Genomic DNA, 17,073 nt, shown 5'->3' on the forward strand with positions numbered 1-17,073 from the left:
AATGACATATCAGATAAAAGGTTAGTATCCAAAATCTATAAAGAACTTATCAAACTCAACACCCAAAAAACAAATAATTCAGAGAAGAACTGTGCAAAAGACATGAATAGACACTTCTCCAAAGAAGACAGCCCTAGATGGCTAGCAGACGCATGAAAAAATGCTCAAGACCACTCATCATCAGGGAAATACAAATCAAAACCACAGTGAGATACCACCTCACACCTGTCAGAATGGCTAACATTAACAACTCAGGCAACAACAGATGTTGGCGAGGATGTGGAGAAAGAGGATCTCTTTTGCACTGCTGGTGGGAATGCAAACTGGTACAGCCACTCTGGAAAACAGGATTGAATTTCCTCAAAAAATTAAAAATAGAACTACCTTACGACCCAGCAATTGTTCTACTAGGTATTTATCCAAGGGATACAGGTATGCTGTTTCTAAGGGACACATGCACCCCCATGTTTATAGCAGCACTATCAACAATAGCCAAAGTATAGAAAGAGCCCAAATGTGCATCAATGGATGAATGGATAAAGAAGGTGTGGTATGTATATGCAATGGAGTATTACTCAGTGATCAAGAAGAATGAAATCTTGCCATTTGCAACTACATGGATGGAACTAGAGGGTATTAGGCTAAGGGAAATTGGTCAGTCAGAGAAAGACAAATATCATATGATTTCACTCATATGAGGACCTTAAGATACAAAACAGATGAAAATAAGAGAAGGGAAGCAAAACTAATATAGGAACAGGGGAGGGGACAAAACATAAAAGACTTAAATATAGAGAACAAATAGAGGGTTGCTAGAGGGGTTGTGGGAGGGGGGATGGGCTAAATGGGTAAGGGGCATCTTGAATCCACTCTTGAAATCATTGTTGCAAAACTAACTTGGATGTAAATTTAAAAATTAATTAATTAATTAAAATAAATTTTAAAAACTTGAAAAAAGAACATTAAAAAAACAATAAAAAAATAAACTTGGCCTCATGTATAAAATGGAGATGACAGTAGTTCATCCCCAGTGGGGCTGTTTGAAGATGAAAGCAACAAAATAGAGTTTCACATCATTCCTGGTACATTCAAAGCACTGGGTAATGTTAGATGTTTATATTAACAATGATACTTATTCATTTATTTAGTATTCATTTGACAGTTATTGTTTTGAGAGAGAGAGTGTGTATGAGCAAGGGAGAAGGTCAGAGGGAGAGAGAGAGAGAGAGAGAGAGAGAGAGAGAGGCAGAGAGAGAGAGGCAGAGAGAAAGAATCTTAAGCGTGCTCCACGCTCAGCACAGAGCCCAGTGTAGGGCTCCATCCCACAACTGTGAGATCATGACCTGAGCCAAAATCAAGAGTCAGGCACTCAACCGATTGAGCCACCCAGGTGCCCTGATAAATTTTTATTAAGCCCCTACTTACCATCTGTCAGGCAGTCTTCTAAACACTGGGAATATAGTGTTGAATATGATAGAATCATAGATTAATGTTATTAACATTTTATAATAATATTAAACAGGAAGCTGTATTTAATTTTTTAATCAAAGCAATTTTTTTTCATGAGAAACAAAAACTAGAATTCATCAAATAGAAGTCATATGGACTATTTAAATGAGTAACATGTTTTTGTTTGCATATTATTTATGTGGAAATAGATTACTTCTAAATACTTCGTTTTCTTGACAAGTTTGAAGACCTCTACTTCTCATTAGAATTTTATTTACTCTATAAATGTACTTAGCAAAATTAATGAGACTTTATATATACACATAAAACATACTTGAATGTAGTTTTAAATTTCAAGACAGAGTTATTACATATCTTTAAAATTTTTGGCATCAAGAATATTCAGCCCTTACCATGCTGTTTCCCTCAGAGATGATGCAAAATTTAATTATGTTTTTAAAGGACATTGTGAATCATTTGAATCTATTGATAAATCAAAGTGTAAAATCATTCTGCAAAACCATTTGGCTGTTATATGATTTATCTATTGGTACTTGATTTATTTGTTTTTTCCACTCAGGCACTGAGCAAGCTTTAACTTAGTAGAGGAAGATATTCTGTTGTTCTTAAGGCCCAGGCAAGAATTTCCCTGTTTGAAAGAAGCCATATTCTTAACTAGCATCTAAAATTTTAATTTAGTAAACTATCTCAGATTAAAAAAATTTTTTTTTAAGTTTATTTATTTTTGACAGAGAGAGAGAGAGAGAGAGAGAGAGACAGAGACAGAGCATGAGTGGGGGAGGGGCAGAGAGAGGGAGACACAGAATCTGAAGCAGGCTTCAGGCTCTGAGCTGTCAGCACAGAGCCCAATGCAGGGCTCTAACTCATGGACCGCGAGATCATGACCTGAACCGAAGTCGGACGCTCAACCAACTGAGCCACCCAGGTGCCCCTATCTCAGATTTTTTTTTGGGTAAAGTTGTCTATGCATGGACTGGCATTGGTTAAATGAATTAGCAAGAGGAGAATTTGTAAATGAAAAAGCGAAGAATTTGAAAATCTATTAGCTGAGTGATTTCTGCTCATGCTATCTTTAGAGGACACAAATAAGGAAAAAAATGTAAAATACAAGAAGCTTTTATATGAAAAGACACAGAGAATGGCTGTGTGATAGAAAGCACTTCACAAAAGAAATAGAAAAAAGAAAAACACTTATCCTGTGCAGCATGATATTAAAATATTCTGAAAGAACATGAAAATTAATTATGTACTTCAGTCTGCCTTTACAAATGAGTTAGAAATGTCAAATTCTGCTTGAATGAAAAATCTAAACACTGAATCATTCGCAGGTGTTTTCTGAACACAGCAGAATCCAGAGGATTCTGATGTGCATAAGAAAAGCCCCACAAAACATGGTGGGTTACTTGTATGCACATTCATTCTTGTTGACAACATGGTCAAAAGCAAAGAAGCCCATGTTGTGTTATGTATTCAAAGACAATATGATGTGGTTAAAAGAACACTGGGGAGGGTCTCAGAAGGTCTGAGTTCTAATTCTGCCTCTGCTCTTCATTTTGGCAACCCATTCAGGAACGATGGCATATAGGGCCTCTTCTGAAATCAGAGAATGGAGATTAAAGATTTAAATATATTCTTCTCTAAGGCTCCTTCCAACTCTAGCATTCTGTAGCTCTGTGATCAGTTGTTCTCTTAGAAGCCTAACCATAGATATAGTCACATCCTCCTCACATAGACTTCATGGCCAAGAGAGCTTACTGCATGTTTAGGATGGTAATCACTGGAAAGCATGAAAGGCATAAATATTTTAGAATTAAATAAGTTTATGGTTACTTGCACCAAAAAATTCCTGGTCTATCAAACATAAATTCTTGGTCAAAATAAAATAAGACAACCCCCTTCCCATGCTATTTTATAGTCTGAAGGATGATTGTGTCTGTTATTAAAAGACCAAAGAAAGCATGCTTTCTTATGGAAATGTGTGGCTTCTTCAGGAAAACAGATTTGGAACTGAGTTGTGAATAGAGGAGAATATCTCAGTGATTTGCATATTCCTGCAATCACTATTACCACTTATCTAAAACACTCACCCCTTTAATAAACCTTTCTATATAGAAACATTTCTATTTGTAGTTTGAATATTCATATTAGATGTTTCTTACTATTTTAGAAAAATAATCAAAAGGTAGAGAAAATATGTGAGATATGTTAAATGAAACAAGCTGGCATCCTAACTCTATGTTCCCTTTTTCAAAAAAAGAAGTTCAAGTTGAGATCTGCAATCAATGTGTTGCTCAAAATTCTTTAAGAATAAATGGCTGTATGGATAATCTTGAGTGGCATATTGCAAATAAATTCTCTTTCATATTAGTATTTACGCTGAACGTTAACATCCTTTATGGATGTTTTACAGTAAATTTATTTAACTTAAAAAAAAATCTTGGTTGACATATAATTAACATACCATAAAAGTGACCCATGTAGAGAATCTAGTTCAATGGTTTCTAGCATATTCATACATGTCTCTGCCATCAACTTTATATCATTTTCATCACCACAAAGAGAAATCCTAAAGCCATTTGTTGTGACTCCCCGGTTCTCCCCAAACCACCCCCCCCACACCAGCCACAAGAAACCACAAATCTACTTTGTTTCTATAAATTAGCATATTTTGGACATTTTATGTACATGGAAACATATATGTGTTTTGTTTAATTTAGCATAATGTTTTCAAATTTCATCTACATTGTAGCATGTATCAGTACTTCATTACTTTTTATTGCCGAATAAATTAAATCATAAGGCAGGCCACATTTTGTTTGTGTGTTCTTCAGTTGATAGATATTTGGGTTTCTTTTTGGTTATTATGAATGACATTGTTGTGAAGCAATGTTAAAATGTTGTGCCTGTATAAGTCTTCCCATGAATATATCCTTTTATTTTTCTTGGGTATATATACCTAGGAGTAGAATGGCTGTGTCATATAGTAACTATGTCTAACAGTTTGAGGAATTGGCAAACTATCTTCCAGTGAGGCTGCACTACTTTACATTCTAACCAGCACTAAATGAGGCTTTCAATTTCTCCATATCCTTGCCAAGACTTGTCCAAAGCCATCCTGGTACAAAGCGGTATTTCATTGTGGTTTTAATTTGCATTTTCCTATTGGATAATGATGTTGCACATCTTTTCATGTGCTAATTATTGACTATTTGCATACCTTCTTTGGAGAAATGTCTATTAATATCTGTTGCCCATTTTCTAAATTGGGTTATTTATCTTTTATTATTTAATTGTAATAGTTCTTATATACTCTAGATACAAGTTTCTAATCAGGTATATGATTGGCAAAGAGTTTCTTCGCATCTGTGAATATCCTTTTCACTTTTTGAAGGTGTCCTTTAATACACAAAAGTTTTTGATTTTAGTGAAGTTCAGTTTATCTATTTTTTTCTTTTGTTACCTGTGCTTTTGGTGTTATATCTAAGAAACTATTGCCTACCCCAAGGTCATAAAGATTTATTCTTATTCATCTTCTAGGAGTTTTATAGTTTTAGCTCTTACATTTAGCTCTGTGATACATTTTGAATTAATTCTTGTGTATGGTATGAGATGGGTCCAACTTCATTCTTTTGCATCTGGATATCCAGTTGTCCTGGCACCCTTTGTTGAAAAGGCAATTCTTTCCCCAATTCAGTTACCTTGACACTGTTGTTTAAAATCAAATGACCATAAATATATGGGTTTTATTTTCTAGACTCTCAATTATACATGTATGTCCTTATGTGAGTGTCACACTGTCTTGATTACTATGGCTTTGTGTTAAGTTTTGAAATCGAGATGTGTGAGTCCTCCAAAATTGTTCTTTTTCAAGATTGTTTTGGCTGTTTTACATGTCTTACTTTCCCGCTAAATTTTAGATCAGTGTGTCAATTTATGCAGAAAAGGAAGCTGGGATTTTGATGTTGCTTGTATTTGAATCTGTAGATCAGTTTGGGGAGTATTGTCGTCTTAGCCATGTGAAGTCTTCAGATCCAAAATCTATTTATTTATAAATTCTGTATTCCTTTCTTGAATGGACACAATTCAAGGTGGAGAAAAATCTCTAGTGACATTCTTAGCACTGTTATCGGGGAAGCTTTGTTTAGTATTAGAATATTTCTCTGTATCTTTTTTTTTTTTTTCAACTTTGCTGATGAGACAACACTGGGAGGGGCAGCATGTGGTAGAATTGCTACATATCTCAGACCAGATTGGTGAACTGAAATCAACAATATTAAAGTTGTCAGTCTTTAAAGTAAATAACTAATTTGGGTTCAAAAACAACTGTTCAACATGTTGAAGAAGTTTTAAAAAATATCAAATTACCTATAGTTGATAGTTTGAGAAGAAAAGAGTGAGGGCATGATAACTGGCTTTTTACATATCTGAAGTTCTACTTCAGAAGAAACAAAATGAAGCAAAAAAATAGGATGACATTATAAGGGGATAAACAGCACAATGAGCATGTTTGTACATTATAGAAGACCATTTTGATATATTTACTAGTTTGAAGTATTATATAAAAAAGATTATCCTAATAATATTTGATATTCAGAATATATAATGACCATCAAAAACTGCAAGAGGCTCAATGATTTAAAAGATAGTGTTATGTCCAGTATCTTCCATTTACCAAACAGGAGAAAGGGATTAGAATATTTTAGAAAAATTCTTGTCAACAAGGTTTGCAAAAGACTTACTTTTTCTGTCCAAATGCATGTCATCCACCGGGAGGTGAGGCACTATGGGTACAAATTTAGAGTTGAACTATTGTGCAGTTGACTTTATTTCATTCTGGTTTAAAAACAGAAAGCAGAGGTGTGGAGGCACATCTCTTCCATGAGTGAAGTGGCAACTTAAGTTAACATGGAGATTAGTAGTAATAATAATTACTAATAATTACCAAATGCTTTCTTTATAAAGGTGGTGGGATTATTAGTCTCATTTACTCATGAGTGAGTTGAAGTTCAGAGAGGATATGTAACTTGTCCAAAGACACAGACCTCACTAGTGGTGGAGCTAGCATAACTCAAGGGTGTCTGAATCTAACTGCTATGTTTTTCTACCTTCCAAAAAAAAAAAAAAAAAGCTTAAGCAAGAATTATGAAGGTTTAGTTTAATGCCTTAATCCCTCAAGCCTATTCCTGTTTTACTTATCCTGACCGTGCCATTTCTTCTGCACCTTCTTTGCTTTGAAAAACTTCATGGAAATAGGTACTCTAGTGATTCTAATACATCTGTTCATTCTTTTGAGTGTGTTGGAACATTTTAGAAGTAAATGTGGTGACAGCTTGACATTTGTTAATCCTGACAGGAAGCACTAGAAACGCAAGGTGTTACGGGATATTTGGTTCATCACAAGCTATTTTTACATATTTTCACATCTAAGACCCATTAGTCTGATCTTGATTTTGTCTATCCTCAGAATTATCTACACACTTAAGGATGCTTTAATTTGAGAACCGTCTCTAATCTGAGTAAACATGGCCTGTAAGAAAAGTCTATTTAGGCACTATGGTTCTCTCGGTCAACACTGTGTATACCCACACTCTCTAAGAGCAGCTGATGCTCTTTCACCATCTCCAGATGGATGCCCCCAAAGGGCTGCCATTACAAAGTACCACAAACTGAATGGCTTAAAAAGAACAGAAATTTATTCTTCCACAATCTGGAAGCCAGAAATCTGAAGCAACTGTCGACAAGACTATTCTCCCTTCAAAACCTCTTGGGGAGGATCCTTCCTGGTCTCTTCCAGCTTCTGGTAGCACCACGTATTCCTTGTCCTGTAGATGCATTACTCCAACTTCTGCTTCCATCTCTCCCTGACATTTTCCCTGTATCTTTGTGTCTTCACATTGTCTTCCCTCTTTTTATAAGGATACACAGTCATATTGGGTTAAAGTCCTACCCTAATTCAGCATAACCTCATCTTAACTTGGTTATATCTACAGAGATTCTATTTCCAAATAAGATCCATTCACAGGTACTGGGGTTAGGACTTCAACATGTCTTTTTAGGGGACACGATCCAACCTATGACTCCAAATCTGGGATTTGTGACACTGCTGAAGTGTGACCGACTGAGGCCAATTCCTCAGAGGAGCACAAAAGTGGGTAGACTCACTCTACTAAAAATAAGTTAGTCTCTTAGCAGTTAGAGTGATTGCTCTTTCAGCACCTCCTTCACAAAATGGCTGTATTTTCATGATTATGTGGATTTTCTCATATTTGAAGTGTCCCCCAGATGATGTTATTTCAACTAGTGCAGCATGATATGACAACAGTAGTACTGCAGTGCAATGCAAATATCAACAATCACGAAATCAATCGACTGAGCAGATGATGTGACTCAACTCGCTGTGACAATCAGCGCATGATTGATGTGAGGAGCACAGCTTTCCGCAGCAGCTGCTTCGCTGAGAATCGGTTTTAGTGAATCACCACTGCAGCTGCCATTTTTCTCCGAGCCAGATAAATCCTGACATGAATAAAGTGCTGTTATCGGAGATGTTAATTCAGTTAGTAATAAATGTCACTGGCCTAAGTCTGAGACATGTAGTCACTCTCAAATTCAAGGAAGGAGATAATTTTGACATTGTATCTATTTTTGTTGAGTTTTGCCTCTTTTTTTGGTCTGTCCATAATCTTTTATTGATTAATGAAATATCTTTATTTTTATTTTTATTTTTGAGAATGAGAGTGGGGAAGAGGCATAAAGAGAGGGGGACAGAGGATCTGAAGCGGGCTCCGCACTGACAGCAGTGAGCCCGATGTGGGGCTCACACTCACAAACCACGAGATCACCACCTGAACCAAAGTCAAGATGCTCACCAGACTGAGCCACCCAGGAGCCCCTGAATTTAATGTCTTAATGTGAAGCATATCTAAATAAGTTAAAGTGAAGGCTTCTAAATAAGTTAATTCATCTTCTTTTCCTCAAAAATTAAAAATAGAACTACTGTATGACCCAGCAATTACACTACTAGGCATTTATCCAAAGGATATAGGAGTGCTGATTTGAAGGGGCACTTGTACACCAGTGTTTATAGCAGTGCTATCAACCATAGCCAAAGTATGGAAAAAACCCAAATATCCATTGTCTGATGAATGGATAAAGAAGATGTGGTGTGTGTGTGTGTGTGTGTGTGTGTGTATATATATATATATATATATATATATATATATATATAGTGATCAAAAAGAATGAAACCTTGCCATTTGCAACAATGTGGATGGAAGTAGAGTGTATTATGCTCAGCAAAATGAATCGGCCAGAGAAAGACATCATATGATTTCATTCATATGTAGAATTTAGGAAGCAAAACAGATCAACATAAGGGAAAGGGAAGCAGAAGTAACATAAAAACAGAGAGGGAGTCAAATCCTAGGAGTCTCTTTAATACAGAGAACAAACTGAGGGTTGTTGGTGGGGTGTTGGGTGCGGGCATGGGCTAACTGGGTGATGGGCATTAAGGAGGATGCTTGTTGGGATGAGCACTGGGTGTTATATGTAAGTGATGAATCACTAAATTCTATTCCTGAAATCATTATTACACTATATGTTAACAAACTTGGATTTAAATTTTAAAAAATAATAAAATTAAAATAAGGTAAAAAAAATCAACAAAAAAAATAAGTTAATTCATCTCGAAAGCAAGTATATTTAATTTAGTGTGTCCAGTAAACAGTGCTCTGGGGAAAAACAAATCTTTAGAAAAAGTGTCTTAAGGTTTTCCTTTATTCTAAAATTGTACTTCAATGGCATCAACAGTTTTTAAATTTAGACACGAGCGTGGGACTACGGTGTGAGTGGTAGACATGAAGTGCAGTCCATACGGCCTAATGCAGTAACCTGCTGCAAATCCCTCTCCAGTTCTATACAGATCATAAATTAGAAAAGTGAAGGGTTTTTTTTTGGTTGACCCATATACCTGGATTTAAAAAACCTTCAAAAGAACAGCAAACAACTGACAAAAAGAAACAAGACTAGGCTGCCTCTCTTAGCAAAGATAAGTAGGAAAACCAGAAATGAACATTTTAGCCTAAGTCTCTTTACCAGTGAACTGAGTGTGAAGTCTTTACCTGGTCCGTTTACTTTTTAGAGATTGTTCTTACATTTGGTGCTCAAGAGGTACTCTTAAAAGACCCTTTATGAATGGATTTATCTCAAAATACTATTCCAGGGTGGGCTTTTTTCTTAATATTAATCTAGAATCTGAAACTAACATTCTATATCTTATTTAGATAGAAATATCTAAATCTGCAGCATGTTAAATAGTTAGCAAAGACATATGACTTTTGAATGAAGTTCCTCTAATGTATTTCTCTTTTATGTATGCTCTTCCTAGACTATAGGAGAAAGAGCAATAACTGAGAATATCAGGACAAAGTAGATTCAAGAAGGCCACTGTTAGCCCAACCACTAAGAGAATCAAAATCACACAGGAATTCATACAGAGTTAGTTTTAAAAGGAAATGGAGGTCAGGAAGAGGAAAAAGAGTTGGATATAAAGTCAGTTTTATTAATGAAAAAAAAATAAAGTGCATTTGAAATTTCCTTGGACATTTTCTGGTCCTATGTTGGTAATTGGTTATTTAGAGCAATTTGATTTAGATGAAGCTGAGTTTATATTCCGTCCTGTCCCCTCACCCCAATGAAGAAATGGCCTATGATCTTGTGTTAGTCATTTACTCTTCAGTAAGTACAAAGTACAGTTTCTCCTTTGGTACAAGGAATGTCCGAATAACGACTATGGTTTATTTAGCACTTATTATGTGTGAGGCATTATACTAAGTACTTTTCAGACATTGTCTCACTTAATGTGCATAACATATTGCTCTGTGAGGCAGAAGTTTTCTTTCCACATTATAAATAAAGATAACTGGGCTGAAGTTATCCAAGTTACAGCTATTAAGTTCTAGAGACAGTCTGGCTCCAAACCTCATGTGCATGGCATTATACTGTCTTTAGTATTAGAATCTCTCCCAGCTTTAGCCTTCTCTGACCAGACCTTTAGGAGTGTCTGACTTCATGTGCCCAGTGTTCCCGCCTGTGACACTGCCCCTCAAAGAGGCTCAAGAAGGCTTACATTGAAAAGCCCTTAAAGCTCCCACAGGCTATCTGTGTACATATAGAAACTAAAGTCCGAAGTGTTTACTGTTTTGTAAGAGGTCATTATTTATGTCCATTTTATAAGAGCATCTTGACTTACCCCAAAGGACACTAAATAATAATAATAAATTTGTATATAATAATAGTATATATTATTATTATTATGCTTAATATAATATATATTATTTAAAATTGAAGATCTATTTACAGATTTTGGTACTCCTCTCCTACTTAGCACCTCTGTTAATCTAAGAGCCTGTCAAATCACCTTCTGGTAGATATAGAAGATGATAACACATTTACGGCTGTCCCGAATGGCCTTCAGGGATATTGCTGTGCTTCTAAAAAAACAGAGCTGACTGCTTTAAACAGGCTACTGACCTCATCAAGGTGAGGATGGGGCATCCGGTATTAGAGTCCAACACTGATAGAATATCTTGTAAAAACCACTTGTGTTAGTTTGTTGTTTTAATCTTTAAACGTTTATTTATTTCTGAGAGACAGAGAGCGTGAGCAAAGGAGGGGCAGAGAGAGAGGGAGACACAGAATCCGAAGCCGGCTCCAGGCCCTGAGCTGTCAGCACAGAGCCCAACACGGGACTCGAACTCACGGACCAAGAGATCATGACCTGAGCTGAAGTCAGATGCTTAACCAACTGAGCCACCCAGACTCCCCTAAAAACACTTTGAAAAGAAATGTGGCATATCCGAAATAACCTCTAAAGTAGAGTTGGTCAACTCTCCTTGCCCACATATTTACTTTGTGCTGCTCCTGTGGGTTGATTTAATCAAGTTATGCTGCTGTTCTTGGCACAGTATGACTTGGTGTCCGGCACACCTGGGTTCCAATCTTAACACTGTTTAGTGCTGGCTCTATTATAACCTCAGGCTCTTTTTGGATCCAATAGCATTAATATCTACTTTTGAGGGCTTTTGTGAAGATTCAGTTAGAGAATGTTTAAGACATCTGGAAAATCATGAACACTCAGGAATTGTTAGCTCCCTTCCCTCCTGAGTTGGTATATTCACTTTCATATATAAAGTGGTTTTCACTGAATATCAGAGTATTGGGGTTAGTGCTTAAAATTTTAAGTCTGTTTTATCATTAACTGTGATGCTTAACAGCGTTCGTGTTAGCCCCAGATATACCTATTAAAATGGTGTAAGTCATATGGAACACATCTGAGACTTATGAGATGATTTCCTGGTGTTTGAGGATTGTGATATAAGCAAGAAAGTAATCTAGGCTAAGAAGTTTAATATTATTGGAAAACTTTAAAACATAAGTTCCTTTATTGGAGCTTTGCAAGCAACATTAAGAAACAGTGAGTAGTTTATAATAAACGTGCATCTGGTGTTTCAGTGATGTGGTTTTTCTATGACACATGGTAAGAAGGTAGACAAAGGGGCTTTCCTAAATGATCAGAGTGGTTCAATGCCAGGAATTTTAGAACCACACAAGCCACACCTGAGGAGAGAGCCAGACCAGGTGGGAGTGAAATGTGGCAATTTTGCATGCTTTATGCTAAGTACCATGAAATACAATCCTTCCTTCTTCCCCCATCCTAATACACATATATTCTTACCTTGTATCAACTGAAAATTAGAAAAAAAGTGGGTTTTTCCCTCCCAAGCTAATTTGATGGTGTACAGTAACTTTTGTTCAGGTATTTTACAACCATTTATAAAGGAGAGGTCATTTTAGGGTGGGCCTTTCTACCCTGATTTACTTAGAGGAATGAATAGAATTCTGATCATTATATTAAAAGATGGGGTGTGTGTGGAATCCCACAATTTGAGCCAGTATTAAGAACTTAAAAAAGATTGATTGTGAAACTCAAGTATAATGCTAGAAACAATAAGGACAAAAACTAACCCCCAAACCGTTGAAAGACCATGGATAATGCAATCACTATGTGAAGAGGAAAAGATTAGTAACAGACTTCTCTTCCAAGGAAAGGAGGGAGAATATCAATTCCTCATACAAAGTGAATTGTTATGATTGGTTTCAAAGAAAATATAATGCTAAAGAATCCTGGAATTTTGATGTCTCTTGGGTAACTATAATGTACATTCTGTAGTCAAAACATGGAGAGAAAATAATCTCTCAGAGTATGGTTGTTTTCTTCATTCTGAAGTGGATGGTGGAATGAAAAACAGAAATCTTTGCTTTGACTGCTCCCTAAAAAGTGTCCTCCTGGGTGGATGGCAGAGGCCGGGTGGGGAGGAAGAACTATTGAAGAGCATTGCACATAACGTGGTCTCAATATTCTGGAATGCTGGTGACCTTCCAGTAATTGGAACACATCTGGCGAGTAAATATAGATTCTCAAACTCTTGTATGTCATAGTTGACTTGCATGTTGGCAACCTTGTATTACCTTCAAAGTATAAATTTAGATCCACTGTGAAGTAATTGTAGATCCAAAGTGAAATTTAGATCCACTGCATCTTTGAACGTAACTTAATAAAAGTTGGGGAGGAGGCTTTTGTTTCATTTTGTCATTTCAACTTACAGACATCAGCCTGGTACAAAGGATGAAGACAGTAGCAAAACACTTCTGCTTCCATTCCCCTTTACTTCTCTCCCCTCATTCCTTCCTTTACTGTGAGAAAAATGAAGAGACAGATGATTTAAGGACCTGTTGCTTATTCTTTTCTGTCTTGGGATTCTGGACGTTTAAATGGAAACTAACGCATGATTGAGACCTGGCTTATTTAGAACCCTGCTTAATGCTTTTTTATCTCAAGAAATGTTTGCTTTAATTTTTTATGAGAACTTTAAACAGATTTAAGAAGTTTAGATTATATCAAATCCCTTTTAAATTTGTTTGTCTTCTGGTATTAAGGTTAATTCTATTATTCCATGATTTCAATCATTAACCTCTTATGAAGATAAGAACAGATTTTTTTTTTCTTGCTTTTGCCTTTGCTGATTATTGCTTCTTCCTCCTGCCTTCTGGGAGAACACCCTGTTGTTCAGTTTTTGACACACTGATCTCTCTGAGTCTGAGATTCTGTCAATTTGCATCTTTTCAACTATATATTCTATACAAAATTGCTGAGATTTCCATTTCCAATTTTCTCCCCTTGCCTGAGTTTCAGGCGCATTGTTCCAGTGACTTACCCTGCATATCCCTTTGGCTCTATTGCCACCATTTGAACTTCATCAGCTCTCGCCCTCATCTGTTATTTTGTTAGTGGTTCTGTTATCCCAGCTTCTCAAACATAAAAGCTTAGAATGAAGCTTTCCTTCATTCACTATAGCTATCACCACATTCCATGGATTTTTTTCATTTTGAAATGTTTTTTTAAAATTTTTTATTGTTTTAAATGTTTATTTTTGAGAGAGAAAGGTGGGGTGGGGGGAGGGGGGAGGAGACAGTGCATGAGCAGGGGAGGGGCAGAGAGAGAGGGAGGCACAGAACCCGAAGCAGGCTTCAGACTCCGAGCTGTCAGCACAGAACTCATGCGGGGCTCGAACTTATCAACTGAGAGATCATGACCTGAGCTGAAGTCAGCTTCTTTAACTAACTGAGCCACCCAGGATCCCCTTGAAATGTTTTTTTAGAATCATCTATATTATTTAAGAGATCAGTCTGCCAATTATCACAAAGTACAAAAATAACAGTGGATTAAACACAATGTGAATTTAGTCCCGTGTTATGGACAGCTCAGGTAGATGGTACAGAGGTGGAATAGTGGCATGGCCATGTTAGGGATGCAGCCTCCTTCCATTTTGTTGCTTTGTCATCACCCCCAGAGTCTTGATTGTCCTTGTCTGTTTGGTGAATGATGGCTCAGCACCACAGGTACAAACCAATGTTCGAAAGGCAGAGGCCACAATTCCTTCTCTCTTAGGATATAACCTAGAAATGAAATACATTACTTCTGCTTATAGCCCACGTTTAAATGACAAAATACAGTTGCATGGTCATATTTAGCAGCATGGGAGGTTTGGATATATGGTTCTTAGCTATGTGCCCAGCTAAGCTTCCAATTTCTACAGAAGATGAGGAGAAGAGCTTGGGAGCCAACCAGCAGCATCTGCCACACCTTCCACCTTCCTTACTCCAATTTTAATGTTTTTACCCTTTGGGTGGGTCTTTATTGTCCATTGCCAAGATTATTTCTAGAGACTTTTAGCTGGATTTACTGTTGGCTCCCTATAAAATCATCAATTATTTCTTTTAAAGAGGTACTTTTTTTTCCCCCTCTTGTTAAATCTGTGCTCAGTAGCCCACAGCACAAAGTCTCTGTTTCAAAGCTCTTTATAATCTGGCCCCAGCTTTGCGCAGTGGCAGTATCGTAGCCAATGACGTTTATCTGAGGTGCAATTATTGCTATAATCTGGCCCTAGTCTACCTGTTTATAATATTTTTTTCAACTTTCATTCGTTCATTGATTCATATATTTATCCAGTAAATATGTGTTGAGTGCCTACCCTGTGTCAGACATGTAGTCATTTATTTTCCTAAACCAGTTCACATGGGTTCTGTGAATAGAAAACATCCTCATGAATGTACATACTTTCTAATGTCACAATGATTCATTTCTTTGAAGCTTGTTTTCACCATCGTAATGCTTGAGAGGTTACGTACATTTTGAGAACAGCTTTTTCAAACTAGGTCTTGCAGTTGAGGTGGTTAATTTGCTTTTAGGAATCAGCTGATGTTCACTTGACACATTTCACTTGCAGGTTTTTGTGCATTTTAGAGTGATGATTTGTTTTTAAAAACAAAACAAAAATAGAAGAATGCTTATTGAAGCAGCTGTAACTAGATTTAGTAGCTCATTGAAATTGTGAAATAGCTCAAATGCAAGCATGATCTGAGCATTACCTCACGTATTATGGTTGTCTAGTTGCCTATTTGTTCCCAAACAACATCCTCAGTCCTGCAGACTAAGGTGCGAAGGTGTGTATTGTAGAACACACCTTGTTTGGGCTTTGTCTTCCAGACTACATTTTCTTCTTTTTCTACAGCCCTAAGTAATATAGAGACATTTACTTGATACAACTAATATGACATTATTTTTATATTTTATTCTTTCAGAATAGTTACTAGACCACGTCCAGGTCTAGGGTGAGGTATGTGAGGCTGAGTCGCACAAATACAGGGTCAAATCTTTATCTAAATTCTTGATGTTTTTTTCATCATAGAGTTTTTGAACTAATTTTGATTTTTTTAAAATCACACTAAAATATTACATTCTGTCTTGAAGTGACTGCTCTTGTTCCATGTCCTGCCTGGTAGCCTCATCTCTGAAGTGGGAGTGTGGTCATGTAATTTTCAAACTACATCTTTGGAGGGAGAGGAGAGGAGGGGGAGGAGAGAGTGGGTAGAACCTCAAGGTGCTTTCACCTGAGAAGTGTTGCTTGTATCTGTCTTACACATTGTCCATCTGCTAAAGAATTCATTTGGGAAAAAAATATATTAAAAAATAGTTGGAAAATCACTGGACTAGATAGATGATTCACAATTCTGGTTGTGCGTGTAATTCTAATAGGATGGATTTTTGCTGACCTACCCACACCTTAATCTGCTCCTCTCATAAGGCATGCAACAAACACCCTTGGGTGAGACCACTTCCTTCTTGCCTTGGGTATCTCTTAGCTGTCATATATATCACCGTGTTTTCTCTAGATTTAATTGTAGTTCCAAGAGAGATAGTAGAAAGAATTAGATCTTGTAGAGGTCTAATTAGACCTTGCAGAATCTAACAGATTCTGCATCTTATATTGAAGTTCAGGAAGGACATAGTAGAATACCCAGTTATATTATTTTGATTTTATTTTAAGTTTCTGTTAATGTATTTAACACATATGATAATTATGATATAACATATAACTTCAATTAATCTATTAGTATAATGATAGTTATAATTTATAAAAATAAATATTCATAAATAGGAGATGTGTGCTTAAAGGATTTTTTTTTGTTGTTGTTAGGGGCATGCCACTATTCTTGAAACAGAAATTACTGCTTTTTTGTTAGTAAAAATTTTTTGTTAGGATAAGTAGACTCTCTCAGCCTCTTAATCTTTAGCATATCCCTCGTACATCTGAATTTTGATGTGTGTGAATAATCAAAAATATGTACGGAATATTATTTTCAAAGTCCATTCCATAAGTATATTTGTATGTAACACAGCCTCAAAGAGGTGGAGAGGAAAATATAAGTATGTCACTGTATTCTTTCTCTTTTTGTTTCTTGGTTCTATTACAAAGGGTAGAAATAGTAGAATTTCATAAAATGAAAATGCTAATATGGAAAAGGTATAAAATAGGGTTTTTTTTAAAACATGCATTTTAAAGATACAAAGAACAATGTTTAGTTTTATCAAACTGACTTTAAATTGGGTTCCTGTTTGCAGTTTCTACTAGATCTTTGTCAAGAGGTATAGGAAGATGCTTGAAAAAATTAGGACCACAAAAGTATGTTTTCTTAATCTTG

General features: G+C 36.2%; 1 protein-coding gene across 7 annotated transcripts in view; it reads left to right on the forward strand.

Moving 5' to 3' along the window:
* Nucleotides 1-17,073, forward strand: part of PKIB (cAMP-dependent protein kinase inhibitor beta) — a 172,020-nt gene that overhangs the window by 110,462 nt on the left and 44,485 nt on the right. The window contains exon 4 of one of the 7 annotated variants that reach the window (XM_058735141.1): nucleotides 16,994-17,054. The exons of the other annotated variants lie outside the window; for them this stretch is intronic. The gene's annotated coding sequence lies outside the window, so the exon portion shown is untranslated. The remainder of the gene's footprint in view (nucleotides 1-16,993; nucleotides 17,055-17,073) is intronic. 7 annotated transcript variants of the gene reach the window in all.

The sequence above is a fragment of the Neofelis nebulosa genome, chromosome 6 (assembly GCF_028018385.1).
Source record: "Neofelis nebulosa isolate mNeoNeb1 chromosome 6, mNeoNeb1.pri, whole genome shotgun sequence".
Taxonomy (NCBI): domain Eukaryota; kingdom Metazoa; phylum Chordata; class Mammalia; order Carnivora; family Felidae; genus Neofelis; species Neofelis nebulosa.